General features: G+C 42.3%; 1 pseudogene; it reads left to right on the top strand.

Annotated features, from left to right (window-relative positions):
• Positions 1–17,085: 17,085 nt before the first annotated feature.
• Positions 17,086–25,544, top strand: part of LOC112075010 (SERTA domain-containing protein 2-like) — a 15,056-nt pseudogene continuing 6,597 nt past the window's right edge.

The raw sequence follows: 25,544 nt of genomic DNA, 5'->3' as shown, positions 1-25,544 counted from the left end.
TGTAAACACATACATTTTTTGAGCACAAAGGGACAATCGGTCGTTGCTACATTCATTCTTGGACTTATAAATGAATTTTATATATCAATTGATTCTTGAAGAATATAACTTATACATGATTAAAGAGCTTAGTTTAACTATTGTACCCCATCAGAACCCAAAATATAACCTTGTTTTATCTCAATGTTTACAGATGAACTCAAGAAGGAGAGAGGTAAGTCGTGTCTTCAGATCATCACTTTGCTAGATTTATTTAAACTAGGTTATGTTTTTGTTGAGCACAAAGTGGAATCGGTAGTTGCATCATCCATTGTTTTGTTATAAATTAATTTTCTACCCCTTAATTCTTGAAGAATATAACTTATTAATGATTAAAGAGCTTAGTTTAACTGTAGTACCCCATCCGAACCCAAAATATAACCTTGTTTTATCTCAATGCTTGTAAACAAAGTAAATGTAAACAAACACTATGTGGCCTCAAAACATGTTTAAAACTATAATGTTGATACAGTATCATGGATGGTCAGGCCTTGCATCCATAGCTCTGTCTATGAATTTGAGAGTGATATTATTTCTCCAGCCCCTCCCTCAGCTTTTTACCAAAACAACAGTTGCGGGGACCACCTTTTGTTATTGGATATGGCCAACTTCTGATTGGCCCCAGGTGTTCCTGATGTTGGAACAGTGGTATGAGACAAGGTCCGGGATTCAATTCAAGGTGCATTATAACACAGCACACTATAACAGACTTAAAGGTATTTTACACTTGAGTCAACATGTGCAGTGTTTACCATGAATGTGATCTCTGTGAATGCAGGTGGAAAATGCCTTTAAAAAGTATTTTGTCAGCTGTGAAGAGCCCTGTGGTATACTGCACATTGGATTGAATCCCGACCAAGGAGTCCCAGAGAGAGAATACATCTTCTAGTGTTCATGTTAATGATGTTCTCACTGTCTTCCATCTACTCTACATATTTACAGATNACCTCTGGGAGCAGAATAGTAAGTACTGTCTTCAGATCATCACTTTACTAACATCATAAAACCCACAAAAGTAAAATTTTCTTTAATTTAACAATTTTAAGTAGGAAAACACTTTAAGAAGGTAATTCTGAGCTCATTGAAGATGCTCCTTCTGATGTTAGAACATTGATATGAGACAAGAAGTCCCAGAGAGAGACTACATCTACTAGTGTTCATGTTAATGATGTTCTCACTGTCTTCCATCTACTCTACATATTTATAGGTCACCTCTTGAACCAGAATGGTAAGTAGTGTCTTCAGATCATCACTTTGATAATATTATTAGAACCACTAGAATGATGTCAACCAATTTAGATTTTTAAATTTGAACTACAGTCCAGATCATTTGATTTTGCTATTAGATGAAGCACAGGGATATTAACATTAATCTGTTCTATAAATAAACAACATATCTGACATTGTATTCCCAGTTGAACTTTGCTGTGCTTTAAATTAGTTGAAAGCGCAGTGATAGACATTTGGGTGACAACAAAACAAAAAATCAAACATTGTTTTTCCACTGGAATTTGGTTGTGCTTTTAGATGGTTTTAAAGCATAGTGAAAACACACGGGAAATGTAAATAACTTCTTGCTGTCTTTTTGAGTGGGTGAATATACTGTAGGTTGTAATCTGTAGGTTGTAATCTCATTGATCAACGTCTCAACCTAATATTAACCTGTTATCAACATTGAAATGACGTAGTGTGCTCAGAGGGTAGTTTCTGATACACCTGGATCACTGATGGACCAGTCACATTAATGTTGATGTTCTAGAACAGGATGTTGTTGAGGCTGTAGAGGACCACTAGACTAGAGAGAGGTGCTCTGATACACCTGGATCACTGATGGACCAGTCACATTAATGTTGATGTTCTAGAACAGGATGTATTGAGACTGTAGAGGACCACTAGACTAGAGAGAGGTAGTCTCTGATACACCTGGATCACTGATGGACCAGACACATTAATGTTGTGTTCTAGAACAGGATGTGTTGAGGCTGTAGAGGACCACTAGACTAGAGAGAGGTAGTCTCTGATACACCTGGATCACTGATAGACCAGTCACATTAATGTTGATGTGTTCTAGAACAGGATGTATTGGAGACTGAGTAGAGGACCACTAGACTAGAGAGAGGTAGTCTCTGATCACCTGGATCCTGATGGACCAGTCCACATTAATGTTGAGTTCTAGACAGGATGTGTTGAGACTGTAAGAGGCCATGACTAGAGAGAGGTAGTCTCTGATACACCTGGATCACGATGGACCAGTCACATTTATTTAATTAAATTAAGAAGTGGTGGTAGGGTTAGATATCTTCATTGTAGAAGTTTGTCTCACAGAGGTATGCTGGACTCATTTAGGGGTGGAACTCATTTAGGATTTGTGACGTTAGAGAAGTGATATGAGACAAGGAGTCTCAGAGAGAGACACATCTACTAGTGTTCATGTTAATGATGTTCTCACTGTCTTCCATCTACCTACATGTTACAGAGGCCTTCAAGAAGGAGAGCGGTAAGTCGTGTCTTTAATCCCCACATTGATAACATATAAACCAATGTCTCTTCGCTAGATTTAACTTCTAGTGAAGTAGAAAAACACATGAAGTAGAAAACACTGGATCACCGATGGACCAGTCACATTTAATGAATTAAATTAAAGAGTGGTGGTAGGGTAGAATATCTTAATTGGAGAAGTTGTCTCTCAGAGCTACGCTGGACTCATTTAGGTGGTGGAACTCAATTAGGATTTGTGACATTAGAGAAGTGATATGAGACAAGGAGTCTCAGATCATCACTTTGAAAGAATAATGTGAACCATTTTTAAAGACAATTCCTAATCCACTTCAAAACTTACCATGAGGCCACAGGTTTGCGATTCCGACGTCAGACACGCTTTCAAGTAACGACAAAACAGGGAATCCAAAGCTCCGATAGTGTAACAACAAACAGAAATGTTATAGCTTGGTGAAGGGCCTTCAACCTGTGGTGGTCTGAGTTCTCACCTGCATAACCAGCCCTCTGGATTCTGGGTGGTTTGTGTGACTTGCCCCCATAAGCCACAAGTTTAGTATTTAAGCAACGGCTTCTCTTCCTGGGGTCCAAACAGGAAACAAAACACAACAATAAATAAAATACTATAAACTACATAAACACTACATAAATACATAACACTACATAATACAATAAAACAAATTAAAAAAGTCTCTCTTCACAGTCCCCGTTGTGCTCTTTTATCTGTTTTTGTGCTTACTTGAGTTACCTGCCGTGGCAGAGAGTTCCATGTAGTCCAGTTCTGGACCTGGAGACTGTGAAGAGACCTCTTGCTGCATGTCTTGTGGTACCGGAAGTGTCCTAACAGTGTGTCAACTGCTTGAACAGGCAGACCGGTACTGTACCTTTAACCCATCAACACCTCGCACAAAGACCAGAGTCATCCCGTGAGAACCATGTCCCCAGGGACAAGTTTCTTTCTTTCTTGTCAATGTTTGTCCTCTGCAACTCAGTAGATTATCTTTGGTCCACTTCTCTAAGATCAAGTCTGACATATGCTGGGTTAACAAAACATTAGGAACACCTTCCTAATATTGAGTTGCAACCCTTTTTGCCTCAGAACAGCCTCCAATTTGTCGGGGCATGGACTCTACAAGGTGTCGAAGCGTTCCACAGGGATGCTGGCACATGTTGATCCAATGCTTCCCACAGTTGTGTCAAGTTGGCTGGATCTCCTTTGGGCGGTGGACCATTCTTGATACACACGGGAAACTGTTGAGAAATCAACACTCAACTCATCTGACGTCAAAATCTATGGACCTTTATCCTTTATTTCTTTTCCAAAACAATTGAGTGTGCCGTCTCTGATCACTGTCTCGTTAGCTCTCTCAAAACGACTTGACCTTAAACCAGTCGCTTCAAGACTGGTGACTCAACCGAGACGGCTATTCTCTGTGTCACGGAGGCTCTCCGTATTGCCAAAGCGGACAATCTCTCCTCTGTTCTCATCCTCCTAGGTCTATCCACTACCTTCGACACTGGGAACCATCAGTAGAGAGGATCTGGGTCTGCACCACGTACTCTCACTATTGGTGTCCCCCATGGCTCGGTTCTAGGCCCTCCTCTTCTCTTCTATAACCAAGTCACTTGGCTCGTCATACCCTCACTCCTCTCCATCACGGTTGACAACTTCACAGTGTCGCCCTCCAGAGTGCAAAGACCTAAACGTGATCCTGGACAACAGTCGTTCTCTGCAAACATCAAAGCAGTGACTTGCTGCTGCAGGTTCATGCTCTACAACATCCGTACGACCCTACCTCACACAGGAAGCGCCGCTGGTCCTAATCTAGGCACTTGTCATCTACCTGAACTACTACAACTCGCTGTTGGCTGGGCTCTCTGCTTGTGCCATCAAACCCCTGCAACTAAACCAGAATGCTGCAGCCACCTGGTTTACAACATTCCCAAGTTCTCCCATGTCACCCTGCTCATCTGCACACTCCATGGCTTCCAGGTGAAGCTCGCATCCTCTAGAGACCAGGGTGCTTACCTACATAGCAGCAAGAGGATTTGCCCTTCCCTACCTTCAGGCTATTCTCAAACCCTACACCCCAACCCAAGCACTCCATTCTGCCACCTCTGGTCTCTTGGCCTCCCATCCCAGTCCAAGTTCTTCTGTCCTGGCACACTAATGGTGGACCAGCTTCCCCCTGAAGCAAGGACAGCAGAGTCCCTGCCCCTCTTCTGAAAGCACCTGAAATGGCAAGGTCGCAGTTGCAAATGAGAACTTGTTCTCAACTAGCCTACCTGGTTAAATAAAGGTGAAATAAAAATAAAATAAAATAAAAATCCTACCTCTTCAAGCTAGGACAGCAGGGTCCCTGCTCATCTTCTGAAAGCACCTGAATCCTACCTCTTCAAAGAGTTTCTTAATAAGCCCCCCCTTCTAGCTTTGACTTTACTGATTGCTACTTTATTGAGGAAAAGTGTACTTACTGTGCCTGTGATGTGTGGTTGTCCTAACTAGTTATCTTAAGATGAATGCACTAACTGTAAGTCACTCTGGATAAGAGCATTTGCTAAATAACTCAAATTTTAAAAAATGTATTTAAAAAGCAGTTATTGACTCAAACCGGTACGCCTGGCACCTACTAGTCCTGAACAAGGCAGTTAACCCACTGTTCTCCGGGTGCCAAAGACGTGGATGTCGATTAAGGCAGCTTCCCGCACCTCTCTGATTCAGAGGGGTTGGGTTAATCGGATTTCAGTTGAATGCATTCAGTTGTTAAACTGTCTAGGTATCCACCTTTCCTTTCCCCTTTACTACTATACACATTTAAAGACACTTAAATATTTTGTCTTGCCCATTCACCCTCTGAATGGCACACATCACAATCCATGTCTCAATTGTCTCAAGGCTTAAAAATCTTTCTTTAACCTGTCTCCTCTCCTTCATCTACACTGATTTAAAGTGGATTAAACAAGTGACATCAATAAGAGATCATAGCTTTCACCTGGATTCACCTGGTCAGACATGGAAGACATGGCAGGTGTTCCTAATGTTTTGTGCACCTCGTGTGTATTGCGCTTGGTATCATCACCTTCTGGCATAACAATCTTCGGCATTAACACTCCAGGGGAATAGCTGGTTTGGTTGGTTTGGATGGGGGAGAGAGGCTCCAAGTCATTAGGGTCACTAGATGTTTTATTGTTCTGTCATTGATGGTTGACTCTACTTCACAGAGCAGGCTGCAGTCCTTCATCCTCCAGTGTCTCCTTGAAGCAGTATGGCACTGAGACCCTCTGGTTGTCCTTATCTGTCTCTCCCAAATATCACCATGATGAGATCCAGTGGGAGGTTAAAGATCCATGTGATGTCTTTTTAGAGCACGGTGTCTGTATCTGAGCATTATCCAAGCCCTGAATGGCTTCCTTTAGCTCATGCTCTGCTCTGATAAGGTTGGTTTCATTATCCGAGGAGATAATCTTCACTTGCCTCCCCTGGCAATAAAAACCTTCTGGTTGCATTTATGCAGAGGTCAGTTTACCATGAATGTGCCACTTCTATATGTACAGCTCTTATATTCAGGCATGTAAATATGACTCCATACTGCAGATGGTTCCTCTGTAAGATGACTCCATACCGCAGATGGTTCCTCTGTAAAAGATTACTCCATACCGCAGACGGTTCCTCTTAAAGATGACTCCATACCGCAGACGGTTCCTCTGTAAAGATGACTCCATACCGCAGACGGTTCCTCTGTAAAGCTGACTGTCCATACCGCAGACGGTTCCTCTGTAAAGATGACTCCATACCGCAGACGGTTCCTCTGTAAAGATGACTCCATACCGCAGACGGTTCCTCTGCCACGCTTCATTTCAAACGGGCCAAAGTAGTCAACGACCATATCGGAGAAAGGTGGTGTCCACGGAGAGAGACCTTTTTATCAGTGTTGTCCTGTAGTGGGAGCTCCAACTTTTCAACTGTGGCAGCTGTGAGATACATGCCTGGTATGGTGACTGGTTTTAAGGATGGCCTTACCCATGATGGAAGCACAGTGAACTTGACTCTCTCTGTTTGTCAACAGATAAGTGACAGTGCCATCACTGCAAAGCCTTTGTCCAGGATGTCTGCCATGAAGTTGGTGCAGTCCTTACAGGACTAGGGATTCTTACTGAGTTTCCATTTCAGGTTGAGAGTACGCTGTACTGCCAAGCAGCAGTTGTTGGGAAATTCAGCATCCTCATTCCTCAGTGGGAGGCATATCCTATAGTGGACACCCACAAGCTTTGTTGACAGAGACACTTTATAAAGAGATTATCTTCTCTTGATATTTCAAGCTGCTCCCCATGGTGGTGCTCTGGGAAATCATGCTGGACCTGTTGCTGCAGCAGCTCTTCGTGCTCTCCCGCAGAGATTATGTGGCATTACCTGAGACCGCCCATAGTTGGAGACATTCCTCTTTTTTAAAAGACCATTCACAATCCAGAGTGGTTTTCACAGGTGAATGAATGGCTGCCGTTTTACGGTCTCCTAACCAATTGTGCTATTGTGTGATTTTTTGCTTTATTTGTAAAAAATATATATATAAGTACTTGTCTATTTTTTACTAATCATAATTTTTTTTAAAGCTGCATTGTTGGTTAAGGGATTATAAATAAGCATTTCACTGTAAGGTCTACTACACCTGTTATATTCGTCACATGTGACAAATAACATTTGATTTGATGATTTGAGTTGGTGACTTTCCCCTTTTTTAGAAGCCCATTCACAATCCAGACCAGAGTGGTTTTCACAGCGTATGGGCCATCTTCTTGGCTGTTTATGACCATCCATGGCTCCATGGCCTGAGGTGGGTTTGTTCCAATCAACAATACAACTTCAGCAGTCTGCTTGAGATGCACCTTTTCCAAATATGGCCATTGGTTCACATCTGTCTGGGTAGGAATCGGTGGAGGCTGGTGGGAGGAGCTATAGGAGGACGGGCTCATTGTAATAGGCTGGAATGAAATAAATGGAACGATATCAAACATCAATCATATGGAAACCTCATGTTGGACTCCATTCCATTGATTCCACTCCAGCCATTATAATGAGCCCGTCCTCCTATAGCTCCTACCACCAGCTGCCACTGGTGGGAATGTTCTCCTTTAGTTACAGGGATTTCCTTCTGTGTGAAAACGGCAGGGAGTTCCACAAAACGGCTGTCATCAAGGCTGCTCATCTCCAAGCCAGAGACAACAAAGGTACTCATGACTTCCTGCTTGTTGATAGTCTTGAGAAAAATGTCTGTTCTTCTGCAAAACCAAAACCAAAACCACTTTTCCTCTCCTTCAGGACACTTGGCCTACTTACAGGCCCTGAACCTTCCTTCACTCCTTCACTGAGTTTCCCTCAGGTTTCCAAACAGGGGATGTGAGGCGATCCTGGCTTGGTAACCAGATGAGCCAACCTGGCACTTCTTCCATTTCTCTTGTAGGTCCTAAGCAGACCCTCTCTATTTTTCTTCATTTACAGCAGATTTGAGACTATTGCTTTCATATTTGACAGGCTGTCCATTTCCTCCATATATTTAACATTATCCATAGTTGTGTAGCATCCAGTGAGGAAAACTGCAAAGGCTTGTAAGGATTCRGAATCTTCAACCTTGATGGACGGCCAGCTGAGAGCTTCCTCAACGTTCTCAATGTTTTTTCAGAAGTCTTTTGGCSTCTGCATACCCTCTGTCAGCCTCCATATGTTGGTAACTGTGGACTAGATCTCTGGCTAATCTGACCATAACTATCCTCCTTAATCCTGTTTACAAGTAAAAMCTCAAACAGGAAGTACCAGTGACACGCTCAATTCGGAAGTGGTGAGGAGTTTATACAACGGCTTCATTAAAGTGCATTGATGACATCGTCCCCACAGTGACCGTACATACATATCCCAACCAGAAGCCATGGACTACAGGCAACATCCGGACTGAGCTAAAGGCTGACACTTCAAGAAGCTGGACACAAACCCGGACGCTTAATTAAAAGAAATCATGCTACGCCCTCCAATGAATCATCAAACAGGCAAAGTGTCAATACAGGAGTAAGATCAAATCCTACTACACCAGCTCTTCTYGGATGTGGCAGGGCTCACAAACTATCACAGATTAGAAAGAGAAACCCAGCCACAAGCTGCCCAGTGACACGAGCCTAGCAGATGATCTAGCTCCATTTTGAGTAACCTTCCTCATGGTATCTTAAGGCCTTCCTATTGCATTCAGGTGTCGTTCATTCCATCATCTGATTTGTTTCCCATTCCTTGAATGGCTTCATACTCATGGAATACATTCAGATTAGCACTGTTAGCCAATATTTCAGCTTCAATTTCCAATTATTTATTTTGTGCTTTGAATTGAGCCTGTTTCTCCAATGCTCGTTTCCTTTTCAATGCTTCAGCTTTAACCAGTAAGACTGACCTTTCAGCTTCCAAATGAAGCCTGATAGAAGATGTGATGGATCGCCCTGAGTGCCTGCTGTGTTGTGATCTATTTACATGTTTTGATGAGACATTGGAGATACGTGTCTGGACCTCCTCAGTTTTTTTAGCCTTGTTTATTACTGTGCTTCTTCCATCCATGTGTCCAATATGGTTGCAAAACAATCCAGTGTTGCTGCGTTTGGGCCGTACCATTCAACCTGATACTTTGTTGGCTTCTCAGCAGATAACAAAGCCTTTATGTACTCATTGGGATCATGCAACAACTTAACCAACTTTGAGAAATCTTTGTGTTAGCAATTCAACATTTCCATCATCCCCCATAAGTTGTGTGATCTCATTTCTTTTTTTAGTAAGTGCACCCAACTTTGCAAAAGTTCAAAGGATCTAGAAGTGCTAAGTTCCCAATGGATCCATTGTAAGCGCTCTGAACATAAAATCCCATTAAATTCCATTGATTTGCAACCACCAGCACAGTATGAACACATTTTAGCACGGTGTAGCTTAATGAATGAGGCTAAATCAACGTCATCACAACTCAGACACAGTAGCCAATCAGCAAAGCGACTGCTTTTCGCCGCTCCACAATGATTTCTCGCCTCAGCGTGCAAATCCAACAACAATAGACTCACACGATTCCAAGCTCAACGAGCCATCGATTCCAAGCTTACACAAATTCATCCAACACACAGAGCAGAGACAAAACGGAAGAACTACCACAATCTCTCCTCTTTATTCACAGTGAATAGCTCAAATCAAACAGACACAGAGCTTCAATAGCATCAGTCACTTCTAACACTGTCACTGGGAACATCCATTTACAGTTGAGGAGCGACACTTTTTTACCTTGGTCAGATGAAATGTTCACCTCTTTACCTCCGGTCCGATGAGTGTTCACGCTCATAAACCATTCGTCATCGTACCATTCAGCGACGTTTTTCGTAATCCAGTCATGTGATGTCGCCATCAGACGCGCTACCAAAGTAACCACAAAACAGGGAATCCAAAGCTCCTATACTAACCTACCAAGCAAAAAGGCATCAACTGCTAATTTGGTCGAAAATGAGTTAACGTAATTTTTGAAACATTAAATACATGCTTAATCATGTGGACAAGTATCCTGCCTCGTATTGTGTTTAGGATAAAATGGGGGTCGTGTTAGCAGTAACTGCATAAAGTTACTGTGAAACCAAGGTAAATAAAAGGCATTTTTCTCAGTTCCACACTATGAGCAGTTACTGCCTTTTGCTTGGTAGGGCAGTATAGTGTAACAACAAACATAAATGTATTTGCCAGACAAAGGCTCCATGTTTCCAAAACACAGGTCATTTCATAGGATACAGAGTCCATCCATGATAAAAACAAAAAGTATCAGATTTAAACAGAAAACAAAATAGTATATAGTAGTAGGTGTCTTAGTTCATGTAATAGTGATCCAAAAAACTGTATTGTAACGCCTTACCTGAGTCCTAGCTGACCCATAATGCCAATGTTCTCAATTTGAATTATACACACGAGTGTCCTTTACTCACTTACTGTTTCCAAAACGAACCCCTCTTTTGAATAGGTTTTTCAAAGCACCCCTTACGTCTACAAAGGTTAAAAAAAACTAACTGATATATATATAGGTTCTTAAATGAACCTTAACGTAATTGTTCTGACCTTAAATTATCCAAAAAGATCCTACAGGAACCTTTTCTTTTTAGAGTGTAGACTAGAGAGGTAGCTAACACAAAACACATGTTGATTCCTGCTTGGACACCATTGATGTGTCTAATTGACTATATGCATCTGTTTATCTGTAGAAATACTGGCTTCTCAGCTGGGTAAGTATTATTTGTTACCTACTGTATATGATGGCTTATACTGTATATGCTAGCGTTGTCAATGGAGTTGTGATGAGTTTGTGGGGACTGTACCTCCGACTACATCAAGTCCCTATCAGGCGATACGATGTCCATTCTTAAACTCTTACCGTGTACCTGTTTGTCCTGTGTAATTGTGTGCATTTCTTTGTTCGCTGAAATCCATATTTTATTAAAGTAGAATTTTACGTGACCTCTGCCAAAGGAGACGTTGTTTGGTAATGCTGAAGGAGCAGCCCGTCATTGCACGGCTGTTTAAAAAAAAAAAAAAAAAAAAAAAAATTGGGGCAGAAGCCTAGAATTAAATGTTTTATGAAAAACTATAGATTTCCCGTCCAACTGACAACGTTATAACAATAACAGGACAAGAATAAGCACAGCTACACAGTCCGCCTTAAATAATGGATATGTATAAAAGCATCGAGTTGTAGTGCCTGCTTGAAGTCTTTTTACTCCATTGGAAAACAGTGGATTATGATTACGATTATAACTGTTTTTATCCAAAACTACCGATTTCAGCAAACAAAAAAGGCACACAGTTACAGAGGACAAACATAGGTACAAGGAAAGCATTAAAGAATGGACATTTTTACAAGTATTGACAAGTATGGACTAGTGAGTGACTCGATGTAGTGACGGTACACTCTTCTGGGTGCATCCTTCTAGAAGTCATTATGGAAGATATCCTTATTACAGGGTTCTAAACTATAGCTTCAGTATATGCTGGCTTCTAGTACATCAATAATACATTGACAATTTCTAAACGTTTGTGTACAGTGATGAAAAAACTGTATATCTTAATGATTAATATTGGTTAAAAATAATGTATCCATAGATTTTGTGAACACAAACTGGAGTCCAGGTTAAGGAAGAACTGATTTCTAATATTTTGAATGTACTTATTCTTGGAATCTTGTTTGCAGTTATAGTACGATAGATCATTAATGTAGTAAATGTTTTATTACATTGTGTCAGTGTGTTTGGCACAAAATTTTACTGAAGTTTCCATCAATCTCACCCTGGCATAACACAGTTTCTCTGGACCTCCGCAAGGCCGGAGTCCCCCAATTCAATTTGACTGATGCATGCCAAGATATAACAGAGACAATGTACTGTTGATATTACAACCACACAACTCAAACGCGGGTTCACCAGTATGAACAAAATCACAAACAGGTTATTTTGTTCAAGCCTTCAAGAACTGTTGTCTGCTAATCTGTTTGCATCTACCAATTTATTGGCTGTCCAGTATCCAGACCACCTGTCTCCAGAGCTTCCTATACAGTTAATCTCTTTCTGTAACGTGAAGAAGACGGCTTTAATAAAACCAGTTGAACTGACTGCTGTTTGCACTGCTTCTCTATGGTTTTAGTCATCAATCTAACCTTTAAACAGCGTACATTCCTCCTATAGACAATGGGAGAAGGGCGATGTAAAGGCCTCGATTTTTGTCGTTCTGAGCATATGCAATGTGTCTGCCTCCGCATTAATTTAATGTTTAACTTCCCACACAAAATTACTTCTTTACTTATTTTAGGTTTAAGGAAGTGTGTAGGTCGCATTCGTTATTGTAAATCAATGAAAGGTATGTATTTAGATCCGCCTGCTCGATACAAATTCAGAGACTGATTTGCCATGTCTGTGCCTTGAAGGAGTCGAGCTGAATAAATGTTTTTCCAAGGACCGCCCCTTTGACGTAACTTTGTAGTGAAGTAAAATCAATTGATGTAGTGATACTTTCAAACACCAGAGGGAGACAAATACACGTTTATTCGACAGAGGACGTTGACATGGTCCTAGTAAGGTTATAGGTCTGTATAGTTTGAAGTCTGGATTGAACAGCCCAAATGTGCACTTACAGTTGTTTGTGATATCCATCACAATGTTGCTAATTTTCATAACCAACAGTCTCTTACTCTATATTTCAGATGTTGAAACCATCAGAAGACATGCAGGTGTGTTTTATACTATGTGACTCTAGCTGTATTTTAGGGAGGAATAGTGTCCTCACTGTCCTGTTGATCTGGTCCAAACTTATCAAAAGTCTACAAGCCAGAGTATTAGTCTGGCATAACTATCATGTATTTACTGTGACAGCTGTAAGCATGGGCAAGTAAGGCTGAGACAAAGAGTCAATCAGATCAAGCGTTAACCAGCGATAGCAGACACCCACATAGGGGATAGTTTGGTTGAGGTGGAACTGCATTGGATCTGTCAATCTGTGTGAGCTGCTCTTGATCATTGTCAAGAAGCCCCACCTACCCCACTGGCTTTAGAAGTTCAGAAAGAGAAGGTGTAGGCTGTACAGAAATAATTACGCTCAGATTGGACGATTTCTATCATCCTAATGAAGGTGTAGATTACATCTCACATTCCAGTGTTCCAACRTGTAAACAAGGCTGCATTTCTGTTAATGCAAGTGCAGCCAATGTCAATACCCGCTTTTTGTATAATGCCAAGAGTCACTTGTGTATTCAGCCTGGTCTCATAATGTCAGGAGCCATTTGTGTTTTCAGACTGGTCTCATAGACTAGATGTAACATAGTATACGTGAATCCGGTACACTCAAATTAGTATGATTTGTTATGTTTGGTATGATTACATAAGACAGAAGGTCACTTAAGGCACAAACTAAAGGAGGGTGGTTGGTCAGGCTGTGTGGGCGTATAATGTAAACATCTAGCAACCCAAAGGTTGCTGTTCCAATCTCATCACGGACAACTTTAGCATTTTAGCAACTTTCTTAGCTGCTACTTTTGATCTACTTTGCAACTACTTAGCATGTTAGCTAACCCTGACCTTAACCCTTTTAGCTAACCTTTCCTTAACTCTAACCTTAACCATTTTAGCTAACCCTTCCCCTAACCAATACCCTTAAAACCCAACTCCTAACCTTAACCATAACCCCTAAACCCTAGAGCTAGCTAACGTTAGTGTTAGCCACCTAGCTAACGTTACCCACAACAAATTGGATTTTGTAACATATCATATGTTTTGAAAATGTGTAACATTGTACATGTTGGAAATTCATAACATATTGTACGAATTGCAATTCGTAACATATCATACAAATTGTAATTCGTAAGATATCATACAAAATGGACTATGGACATCCACAAATGAATACATACCACACGAAATGTAAAATATCATACTAAATGGATTGTCTCTTATAATCTTACAGAATAATAGCAAATGCTTTGAGACCACTTTGCTGGATTTGACAGCTCTTAACGCATTTCCACCTCCGACACTGTCAAAACAACCGCTATGTGTATGTTGGATAAAACAGATATGATTGAATCCAGCCCTAAATCATGTATTAACATTAGTTTAGAGGTTCTTACCCATGACCTAATGAAAACTGGACCACTAATAGAGGAAGACAGTATGATGTGTCAGAGATCAATACAGTAACATGTTGTCCTCCACTTGTATTATACCACTGATGATGATGTCATTGTGTTTACCATAGTGTATTATACCACTGATGATGATGTCATTATGTTTACTATAGTGTATTATACCACTGATGTTGATGTCATTATGTTTACTATAGTGTATTATACCACTGATGATGATGTCATTGTGTTTACCATAGTGTATTATACCACTGATGATGATGTCATGATGTCATTGTGTTTACCATAGTGTATGTTTCTCTCCACAGTGAATGTGACTCTAGACCCTCATACTGTACATCGTAACCTCATCCTGTCTGAGGACAGGAAACAAGTGAGACATGGAGAACTAAATCCTGTTCTCTCTGACAACGGGAAGAGGCCTAAAAATTATTTCGGTGTCCTCGGAAATGAGGGCTTCTCAGGGAAGTTCTACTATGAGGTGAAGGTGGAGGGGAAGACTGAGTGGACTTTGGGAGTGATCAGAAAGTCCGTGTATAAGTATTTGGAGTTTAGACCAAACATTGAGGAAGGATGCTGGACTGTGGAGATGAAGGATGGAAAGTACACAGCTCATGCTGATCCCCATGTCACCCTCTCCCTGAGAGAGAAGCCGCTGAAGGTGGGGGTGTTTGTGGATTATGAGAAGTGTCAGGTCTCCTTCTACAATGTGGAGGACAGGTGTCATATCTACTCTTTCACTGGCTGCACCTTCACTGAGAAACTCAATCCATACATCAACCCTGGTGGTTCAGATAGTGTTTCACTGGTCATCTGTCCTGTGAATGCCACTGACTGACTGTTTTAAATCAAACAAGGTGCAATTGTTATTTGTGAAATGCTTGTTATTCTGCTAATGTGCAGTAAATATACTGTATATAATTTTTTTAAAGTATAGAAAAACAAACCAAAACAATTTAACAAGAATAATGCAATATTTGTTACAGGAATTTACATAGTTAATAGATAACACATTTAAGAAAATTAGAGGGGTGTTGTTTTGCTAGCTTGGATGCTTTCTTCGATGAGGGCATTGTGTGGAACATTCTGTCTCCCTGGTCATCTGTCCTGTAGATGTCACTGACTGACTGTTTTAAATCAAACAAGGCAGATACAGTATAAACAGCAGTAACTCCTATTGAGAGACTTAATGTACATGAGTTCTTAGTTATAGATTTCCTGTCAGTCTTTGTTGTTGTTTTAAAGTGGAACAGTTTATTGTTTACTGGATAGGACAGAGGTAGGAATGTTGAAAGAGCAATGGGTTGGATCTGAACCCATTCTGGTACAGGACCATCCCAGACCACTGATTTCTTCTCAATCTTTGACGTGTCTTTCACCCATTCCTTGGACTGTTCTGTCTTCAGGACAGTGTGCTATATGTTTTTATTCTCTGTTTTGAAAAGTATTTGTTGTGTACAGTGGCGACCCGTCATTCAGGGCCACCTGTTTTGAGCCCCACATTTTTAGGCCAAAAATAATTAATGTCACAAATAATAATTAATGTCACATATTAGTTTGTAAACAATGTAAAAAAATATTTATATGTATCATTGAGTTAATAAAGCCCCATACAAACATGGTCTCTTTTTTGTTTTCTTGAGTAAGGCAGCTCCAAAATGCAGGTGTTTCAGCAGTAACCGTTTCAGTGTACACGTCAATATTATTCTCAGAAGCTACCTGGAACATTTCCCAATCCGCGTGATCAAAGTGTGGATTCCGATTGGTCAAACCAGCGTTGAATAGTCCTTAGCACGGGTACTTCCTGTTTGAGTTTCTGCCTATAGGAAGGGAGGAGAAAAATGGAGTCGTGGTCAGATTTACCGAAAGGAGGGCGGGGGAGGGCCTTGTATGCATCCCGGAAGTTGAAGTAACAATGGTTGAGTGTTTTTCCAGCGCGAGTTGTACAGTTGATATGCTGATAGAATTTAGGAAGCCTTTTCCTCAAATTTGCTTTGTTAAAATCAACCACTTCAATCAATGCAGCCTCAGGATATATGGTTTACATTTTGCATAAAGTCCAGTGAAGTTCCTTGAGGGCCGTATTGGTATGGTATTTGCTTGAGGGGGGATATACACAGCTGTGGCAATAACCGAACATAATTATCTTGGGAGATAGTACGGTAGGCATTTGATTGTGAGGTATTCTAGGTTAGGTGAACAAAAGGACTTGAGTTCCTGTATGTTATTACAATTACACCATGAGTCGCTAATCAGGAAACATACACTCCTGCCCTTTTTCTTCCCGGATAGATGTTTATTCCTATTGGGGCGATGGACTGAGAATCTAGATGGCTGGACCGACTCCGACAGTATATCCTGAGAGAGCCATGTTTCTGTGAAACAGAGTATGTTACAATCCCTGATGTCTCTCTGGAAAGAAACCCTTGCCCTGATCTCGCCAACCTTGTTATCCAGAGACTGAACATTAGCAAGTAATATACTCGGAAGTGGTGGGTGGTGTGCGTGCCTCCTAAGTCTGACTAGAAGACCGCTCTGACTTCCTCTTCTCTGCCGGCGTTGTTTTGGGTCAGCCTCTGGAATCAGTTCAATTGCCCTGGGTGGTGTGAACAAAGTCGTATTCCTGGTCGTACTGCTGGTAGTGATAGTGAGTTACCGCCGCTCTGATATCCAATAGTTCTTCCCGGATATAAGTAATAACACATATTTTCTGGGCTAACAATGTAAGAAATAATACATAAAAAAACTAAATACTGCAAAGTTTCCTAAGAACTAGAAGCGAGGCAACCCTCTCTGTCGGCGCCATTGTCATCATCATCATCATCATCATATTAGACTTTTAGTAATACTTGTGTGTTGTTGTTGCAGATATATGTTTGGTAAAGAGGCAAAGCGGAAACTGGACGAGGATGAAGACGTGTTGGAAGACAAAGCGATGGCGCCACAGTGGCCCATGACCACTACAACGACCCCCGACCCCAACGGCCTCAGCCTAGGCTTCTCCAAGATGGCCTACAATATTTAAAGATCTTGTTCATTTATTTTATTTTCTTGAACCATTTATACAGTATGCCTTTTTCCTAATTGTAATATTTTTCTCCTCACATACACAATATAATACATTATATTTATAATATACTGAAGTTCTTATTCATTTAGGGTTCAGACCTGAGATGGAATTTAATCAATTAAACATGGACTTCAGTCAATTATGTTTTACTCAAATCCACATTAAGTCAACTTATCTCAGTGTGAACATGTCCCATAATACAGTAGTAAATATCCACCAGACCTTCCACTGTAGTAACTTGTTACGTCTCTATTCCCCCCAACAGACCTTCCACTGTAGTAACTTGTTACGTCTCTAGTCCCTCCAACAGACATCCAACAGACCTTCCACTGTAGTAACTTGTTAACTCTCTATTCCCCCCAACAGACCTCCACTGTAGTAACTTGTTACGTCTCTAGTCCTCCAACAGACCCTTCCACTGTAGTAACTTGTACGTTCTCTATTCCCCCCAAACAGACCTTCCACTGTAGTAACTTGTTACTCTCTAGTCCCTCCAACAGACCTTTCCACTGTAGTAACTTGTTACGTCTCTATTCCCCCCAACAGACCTTCCACTGTAGTAACTGTCTGTTCACAGACCTTCTGGTAAACTTTAGTCTCTTTCCCCCCAACAGACCTTCCACTGTAGTAACTTGTTACGTCTCTATTTCCCCCAACAGACCTTCCACTGTAGTAACTTGTTACGTCTCTATTCCCCCCAACAGACCTTCCACTGTAGTAATTGTTACGTCTCTATTCCCCCCACAGACTTCCACTGTAGTAACTTGTTACATCTCTATTCCCCCAACAGACCTTCCACTGTAGTAACTTGTTACGTCTCTATTCCCTCCAACAGGACCTTCCACTGTAGTAACTTGTTACGTCTCTATTCCCCCATACAGCCTTCCACTGTAGTAACTTGTTACGTCTCTTAATTCCCCCCAACAGACCTTCCACTGTAGTAACTTGTTACATCTCTATTCCCCCCAACAGACCTTCCACTGTAGTAACTTGTTACATCTCTATTCCCCCCAACAGACCTTCCACTGTAGTAACTTGTTACATCTCTATTCCCTCCAACAGACCTTCCACTGTAGTAACTTGTTACATCTCTATTCCCTCCAACAGACCTTCCACTGTAGTAACTTGTAACATCTCTATTCCCCCCAACAGACCTTCCACTGTAGTAACTTGTTACGTCTCTATTCCCAACAGACCTTCCACTTGTAGTAACTTGTTACATCTCTATTCCCTCCAACAGACCTTCCACTGTAGTAACATCTCTATTTCCCCCAACAGACCTTCCACTGTAGTAACTTGTTACGTCTCTATTCCCCCCCAACAGACCTTCCACTGTAGTAACTTGTTACATTCTCTATCTCCCCCCAACAGACCTTCCACTGTAGTAATTGTTACAATCTCTATTCCCCCAACAGACCTTCCACTGTAGTAACTTGTAACATCTCTATTCCCTCCAACAGACCTCCACTGTAGTAACTTGTTAATCTCTATTCCCCTCCAACAGACCGTCCACTGTAGTAACTTGTTACATCTCTATTCCCCCAACAGACCTTCCACTGTAGTAACTTGTAACATTCTCTAGTCCCTCCAACAGACATTCCACTGTAGTAACTTGTAACATCTCTATTCCCTCCAACAGACCTTCCACTTTAGTAACTTGTAACATCTCTAGTCCCTCCAACAGACCTTCCACTGTAGTAACTTGTAAACATCTCTATTCCCCCAACAGAACCTTCCACTGTAGTAACTTGTTACGTCTTCTATTCCCGCCCAACAGGACCTTCCACTGTAGTAACTTGTAACATCTCAGTCCTCCAACAGACCTTCCACTGTAGTAACTTGTTACGTCTCTATATCCCCCAACAGACCTTCCACTGTAGTACTTGTAACATCTCTAGTCCCTCCAACAGACCTTCCACTGTAGTACTTGTAACATCTCTATTTACCTCCAACAGACCTCCACTGTAGTAACTTGTAACATCTCTAGTCCCTCCAACAGACCTTCCACTGTAGTAACTTGTTACGTCTCTATTCCCCCCAACAGACCTTCCACTGTAGTAACTTGTTACGTCTCTATTCCCCCCAACAGACCTTTCCACTGTAGTAACTTGTAACATCTCTAGTCCCTCCAACAGACCTTCCACTGTAGTAACTTGTTACATCTCTAGTCCCTCCAACAGACCTTCCACTGTAGTAACTTGTAACATCTCTTATTACCTCCAACAGACTTCCACTGTAGTAACTTGTAACATCTCTAGTCCCTCAACAGACCTTCCACTGTAGTAACTTGTTACGTCTCTATTCCCCCAACAGACCTTCCACTGTAGTAACGTGTAACATCTCTTAGTCCCTCCAACAAGACCTTCCACTGTAGTAACTTGTTACGTCTCTATTCCCCCCAACAGACCTTCCACTGTAGTAACTTGTAACATATCTCAGTCCCCCAACAGACCTTCCACCTGTAGTAACTTGTTACGTCTCTATTCCCCCAACAGACCTCCACTGTAGTAACTTGTTACATCTTCTAGTCCCTCCAACAGATCCTTCCACTGTAGTAACTTGTTAAGTCTCTATTCCCACCAACAGACCTTTCCACTGTAGTAACTTGTTACTCTCTATTCCCCCCAACAGACCTTCACATCGTAGTAACTTGTTACATCTCTATTCCCCCCAAAGACCTTCCACTGTAGTAACTTGTTACATTCTCTATTCCCTCCAACAGACCTTCCACTGTAATAACTGTTACATCTCTATTCCCTTCCAACAGACCTTTCCACTGTAGTAACTTGTAACATCTCTATTCCCCCCAACAGACCTCCCACTGTAGTAATTGTTACGTCTCTTATTCCCCCCCAACAGACCTTCCACTGTAGTAACTTGTACATCGTCTATTCCCTCCAACAGACCTTCCACTGTAGTAACTTGTTACATCTCTATTCCTCCAACAGACCTTCCACTGTAGTAACTTGTAACATCTCTATTCCCCCCAACAGACCTCCCAAAGTAGTAACTTGTTACGTCTCTATTCCCCCCAACAGACCTTCCACTGTAGTAACTTGTTACATCTCTTATTCCTCCAACAGACCTTCCACTGTAGTAACATCTCTATTTTCCCCAACAGACCTTCCACTGTAGTAACTTGATTACGTCTCTATTCCCCCAACAGACCTTCACTGTAGTAACTTGTTACAATCTCTATTCCCCCCAACAGACCTTCCACTGTAGTAACTTGTTACATCTCTATTCCCCCCAACAGACCTTCCACTGTAGTAACTGTTACATCTCTATTCCCCCCAACGGACCTTCCACTGTAGTAACTTGTTACATCTCTATTCCCCCCAACAGACCTTCCACTGTAGTAACTTGTTACATCTCTATTCCCCCCAACAGACCTTCCACTGTAGTAACTTGTACATCTCTATCCCCCCAACAGACCTTCCACTGTAGTAACTTGTTACATCTCTATTCCCCCAACAGACCTTCCACTGTCAGTAACTTTGTACATCTCTAGTCCCTCCAACAGACCTATCCACTGTAGTAACTTGTTACATCTCTATTCCCATCCAACAGACCGTCCAACTGTAGTAAACTTGTTACATCTCTATTCCCCCCAACAGACCTTCCACTGTAGTAACTTGTAAAACTCTAGTCCCTCCAACAGACATTCCACTGTAGTAACTTGTAACATCTCTATTCCCTCCAACAGACCTTCCACTGTAGTAACTTGTAACATCTCTAGTCCCTCCAACAGACCTTCCACTGTAGTAACTTGTAACATCTCTATTTACCTCCAACAGACCTTCCACTGTAGTTAACTTGTAACATCTCTAGTCCTCCAACAGACCTTCCACTGTAGTAACTTGTAACATCTCTATTACCTCAACGACCTTTCCACTGTAGTAACTTGTAACATCTCTAGTCCCTCCAACCAGACCTTCCACTGTAGTAACTTGTAAATCTCTAGTCCCCTCCAACAGACCTTCCACTTGATAACTTGTACATCTCTATTCCCTCCACAGGACCTTCCACTGTAGTAACTTGTTACGTCTCTAGTCCTCCAACAGACCTTCCACTGTAGTAACTTGTAACATCTCTATTCCCCCCCAACAGACCTTCCACTGTAGTAACTTGTAACTCTCTAGTTCCTCCAACAGACCTTCCCCTGTAGTAACTTGTTACGTCTCTATTCCCCCCACAGACCTTCCACTGTAGTAACTTGTTACGTCTCTATTCCCCTAACAGACCTTCCACTGTAGTAACTTGTTACGTCTCTATTCCCCAACAGACCTTCCACTGTAGTAACTTGTTATGTCTCTAGTCCCTCCAAGGTGTCGTACAGCCTCCAGAGACAGACCATCTTCAACATCTCTCTAATGAAGCTTTATAACCACTGGCTTCTGAGCGAGCCTGGAGAGACGGTTTCTCATCAACAACATGCTGTCCTGCATCTAGGAAGAGCTATAAACAGGAGGGCTTCGCTGCGCCGTCCAGCTCTCCTCGCTGCCCCCCCCCCCACAGATGATCCCATGGACGAGGACTCTGCCGATGCCCCCCCCGCCCACAGTTTCGGCGGTGTGGCTGTCGTGGTGGCTACCGCCATCGTACCGCCGTTCCTTTACAGCAGCCTTCAGGGTTGCTCTCGGGTCAGCCCTCTAACCGCTCAGCACTCCCCCCTTCAACCACGCCCACCTGTCAGCGTCATCAGGTGATGGTTGTCAATCCGGTGGCGCTGTCCTCTCTGGAGGTCTGCCTTCACGCCCATCTCTGCTATTGGGGAGAACGGAGACGACGCCTTCTTTTGCACTTTTGGCCCCGCTAAGTCCTTCCTCTCTTCTTCCTCCCCTATGCCCCTCTCCCACCTCCAGTTGACCTCTACCCTCTCCAAGGTACCTGTGCCTGCCTGCTGCAGAGACACTTTGTCCCCTTACCCTGGGTGACATAGCAGGCAAGTCCCTGTTACCACTCGTCTCACCACGACCTACCGACAATAATAACCAGAACAACAACAGCAGCTATACTTACTATTAAGACTACTACCTTCCACAGCCTCAACAGACCCATCACACCCACCGCCACCTGCCCGCTGTGCCCCCCCCCTCCTCCAGTAACAACCACCCACCACGTAACAGCCACAATAACCACACACAGCCACAGGCCTAAATCAAAGACTTTGCTATTCAGACTGGCACCCCAAACTAGACGAGGACCAGATGTCCTTACGTTGACGGAGAGTACCTCCTTCCTCTTTTCGCTCCTTAGTGTTGGATTTACTCCTCCCCCTTCATCCTTCTCCTCCTCTTCCATTCCTCAGGATTTCTTCACTGACCTGCCATTGGGAGTGAGATCCTTGTTGCAGACATCGACACCTACCTCCATTGTATGGACTTGACCTGCATACCGCCTGCCATTGCCCCCTCAGTCATGCCCAGGCAACCTTTTCAACATGGACCTGAAGAACTGGACTATACATTATTGAGGTCCTGGTCGGTCGTGACTCTGACTTACATTATTGAGGTCCTGGTCCGGGTCGTGAATTCTGGACTAACATTTATTAGAGGTCCTGGTCGGGTCGTGACCTTCTGGACCAACATTATTGAGGTTCTGGTCGGGTCGTTGACTCTGGAAACACATTATTGAGATCCTGTGGGTAGTGACTTGGACTTACATTATGATGGTCCTCTGGTCTGGGTCTGTGACCTCTGGACTAACATTTATTGAGGTCCTGGTCGGGCGTGACTTCTGACTACATTAATGTAGGTCCTGGGTCGGTCGTGCGTCTGGACTACATTCTTGAGGCCCTGGTCGGTGTCGGTGACTCTGGGCTAATTATGGAGGTCTGGTCGGTTCGTGACTCTGGACACATTTATTGAGGTTCCTGGTCGGGTCGTGACTCTGGAACTTCTACATTAAGGAGGTCCGGGTCGGGTCATGACTCTGGACTACAGTTATGGCAGGTCCTGGTCGGGTCGTGACTCTGGACTACATTATTGAGTCCTGGTCGGGGCGTGACTTTCTGGACTACATTAAGGAGGTCCTGGTTCGGGTTGTGAACTCTGGATACATTATGGAGCGCTGGTCAGTTCGTGACTCTGGACTAATTATTGAGGTCTAGTCTCGGGTCTGAACTCTGGACTAATTATTGAGGTCCTAGTCGGTGTAGTGACTTATGGAACTACATTAATGGAGGTCCTGGGTCGGGTCGTGACTCTGGACTACATTGATTGAGGGTTCCTGGTCGGGTTGTGGACTTGGACTTACATTTAAGGAGGTTCCTAAGTTCAGTTCGTGACTCTGGACTTCGACATTTGAGTCCAGCTGGTCGGGTTGTGGACTCTGGACTACATTAAGAGGTCCTAGTTCGGGTGTCATGACCTCTGGACTAACATTATGGAGGTCTGGGTCGGGGTTGTGGACTCTTGACTATCTTAAGGAAGTCCTGGTCAGTTTTCGTGTGACTCTGATACATTATTGAGGTCCTGGTCGGTGTGTGATCTGACCACATTATGAACATGAATGCAACGATGTTTGCCATATATTATTTACTTAACACTGTAATCACTATTTCAAAAACGCAACGAAAAAAACTGAAATGGTCACATACTGTACGTGTCACTGTAAATGTACTTACGCTCACCAGAGAGGGACTGTCACTCTATTGATGCTGTCTTGCTTCTTCACTTTTGGTTCTCCAAGACTTGTCAATATCTATTGAATGCTTTGCCTTCTTCTCCTTGGTCCTCCAGAGACTGTCAACTCCTATTGAGCTTCTTCTTTCTCCTTGGTCCTCCCAGAGACTCTAATTCTCTTTGATGCTCTCTTCTTCTCCTTGGTCTCTCCAGAGACTTATCTCTATTGATGCTTCTTCTTCTCCTTGGTCCTCCAGAGACGGTGATGCTTCTTCTTCTCCTTGGTCCTCCAGAGACTTATCTCTGTTGATGCTTCTTCTTCTCCTTGGTCCTCCAGAGACTTATCTCTGTTGATGCTTCTTCTTCTCCTTGGTCCTCCAGAGAATGTAAACTCTATTGATGCTTCTTCTTCTCCTTGGTACTCCAGAGAATGTAAACTCTACAGATGTTTCTTCTTCTCCTTGGCCCACCTAAGGCTCCAAGATTCCAAAACACTACACGCATGCACACAATCAAGTCCACATGCTCTCATGTAAAACAGCAAAGTAAAGCAAGCTGTATCCCCCCCATCGGCAGTGGTTGTCTCTGGCCAGCTTAACTGATGTTTTTGTACATGCACGATTTCTGAACATAAATAAATGGTGTCTTCATGAAGACGTGTGCAAATAGATTTGCTTGTGTTCCATTTGACCATGCGGGTCAATAAGAGGAGATAGTGACAGAGATAGCTATAGAATACAATGTAAATTACTATACTGGAGGTTACTGCCAAGAACAATGGATAGGTGGACCAATTCAAAATGATACATTGACCTTATAGGCCAGGTTCACCCAGGTGGTAAAATACATTTAACACACAGTCTTGATACAAAGATCACAATTTTTTAACTGCACTTTTTTATTTGTGGAGACAAAAAAATGCATACAAACTCAACATTTAAAAAAATTTAAAAGTATTATTTGTGTCACAACTGAAGTGTCAGATGGCTTGTACGTCTGTACCACCTATGTGAACCAAGTCACTAGGAAGAGACAAGATAACAAGAGACTCTGGGTACATCGCAAAATGGCACACTATTCTATATATAGCTCCCGACTTTTGACCAGAGAGGGCTTTGGTCAAAAGTAGTGTACTACATATGGAATAGGGTGCCATTTGGGACAAAGATTGCATCACTGGTCCCCAGTCCTCTCCCCAGTTCAGATTAGGACAAGGTAAACCATCGTCATAGATCTCAAACTGGGAACAATAGTATTTCTAATCTCTCGTGGACAGACACATGTAATTTAACTGATATCGTCTGTCAACAGGCTGTGGGATGTGAAAACAAACGAGGAACTTTGTTCCGTGATGCGGATGTTTCGTCACTGATCATTTGGACGATATCGCAGGTGCTCGTATCTTTCAAATTTCAAAAGGGGAGGGGACATTTGGCACATACAGTTGAAGTCGGAAGTTTACATACACTTAAGTTGGAGTCAAGTTAAAACTCGTTTTCAACCACTCCACAAATTTCTTGTTAACAAACTATAGTTTTGGCAAGTCGGTTAGGACATCTACTTTGTGAATGGAACAAGTAATTTTTCCAACAATTGTTTACAGACAGATTATTTCACTTATAATTCACTGTATCA

The sequence above is a fragment of the Salvelinus sp. IW2-2015 genome, unplaced genomic scaffold (genome assembly GCF_002910315.2).
Source record: "Salvelinus sp. IW2-2015 unplaced genomic scaffold, ASM291031v2 Un_scaffold2931, whole genome shotgun sequence".
NCBI lineage: Eukaryota > Metazoa > Chordata > Actinopteri > Salmoniformes > Salmonidae > Salvelinus > Salvelinus sp. IW2-2015.
The sequence above is the reverse complement of the archived record's forward strand: the minus strand, read 5'-3'. Positions and strand labels throughout refer to the sequence as shown.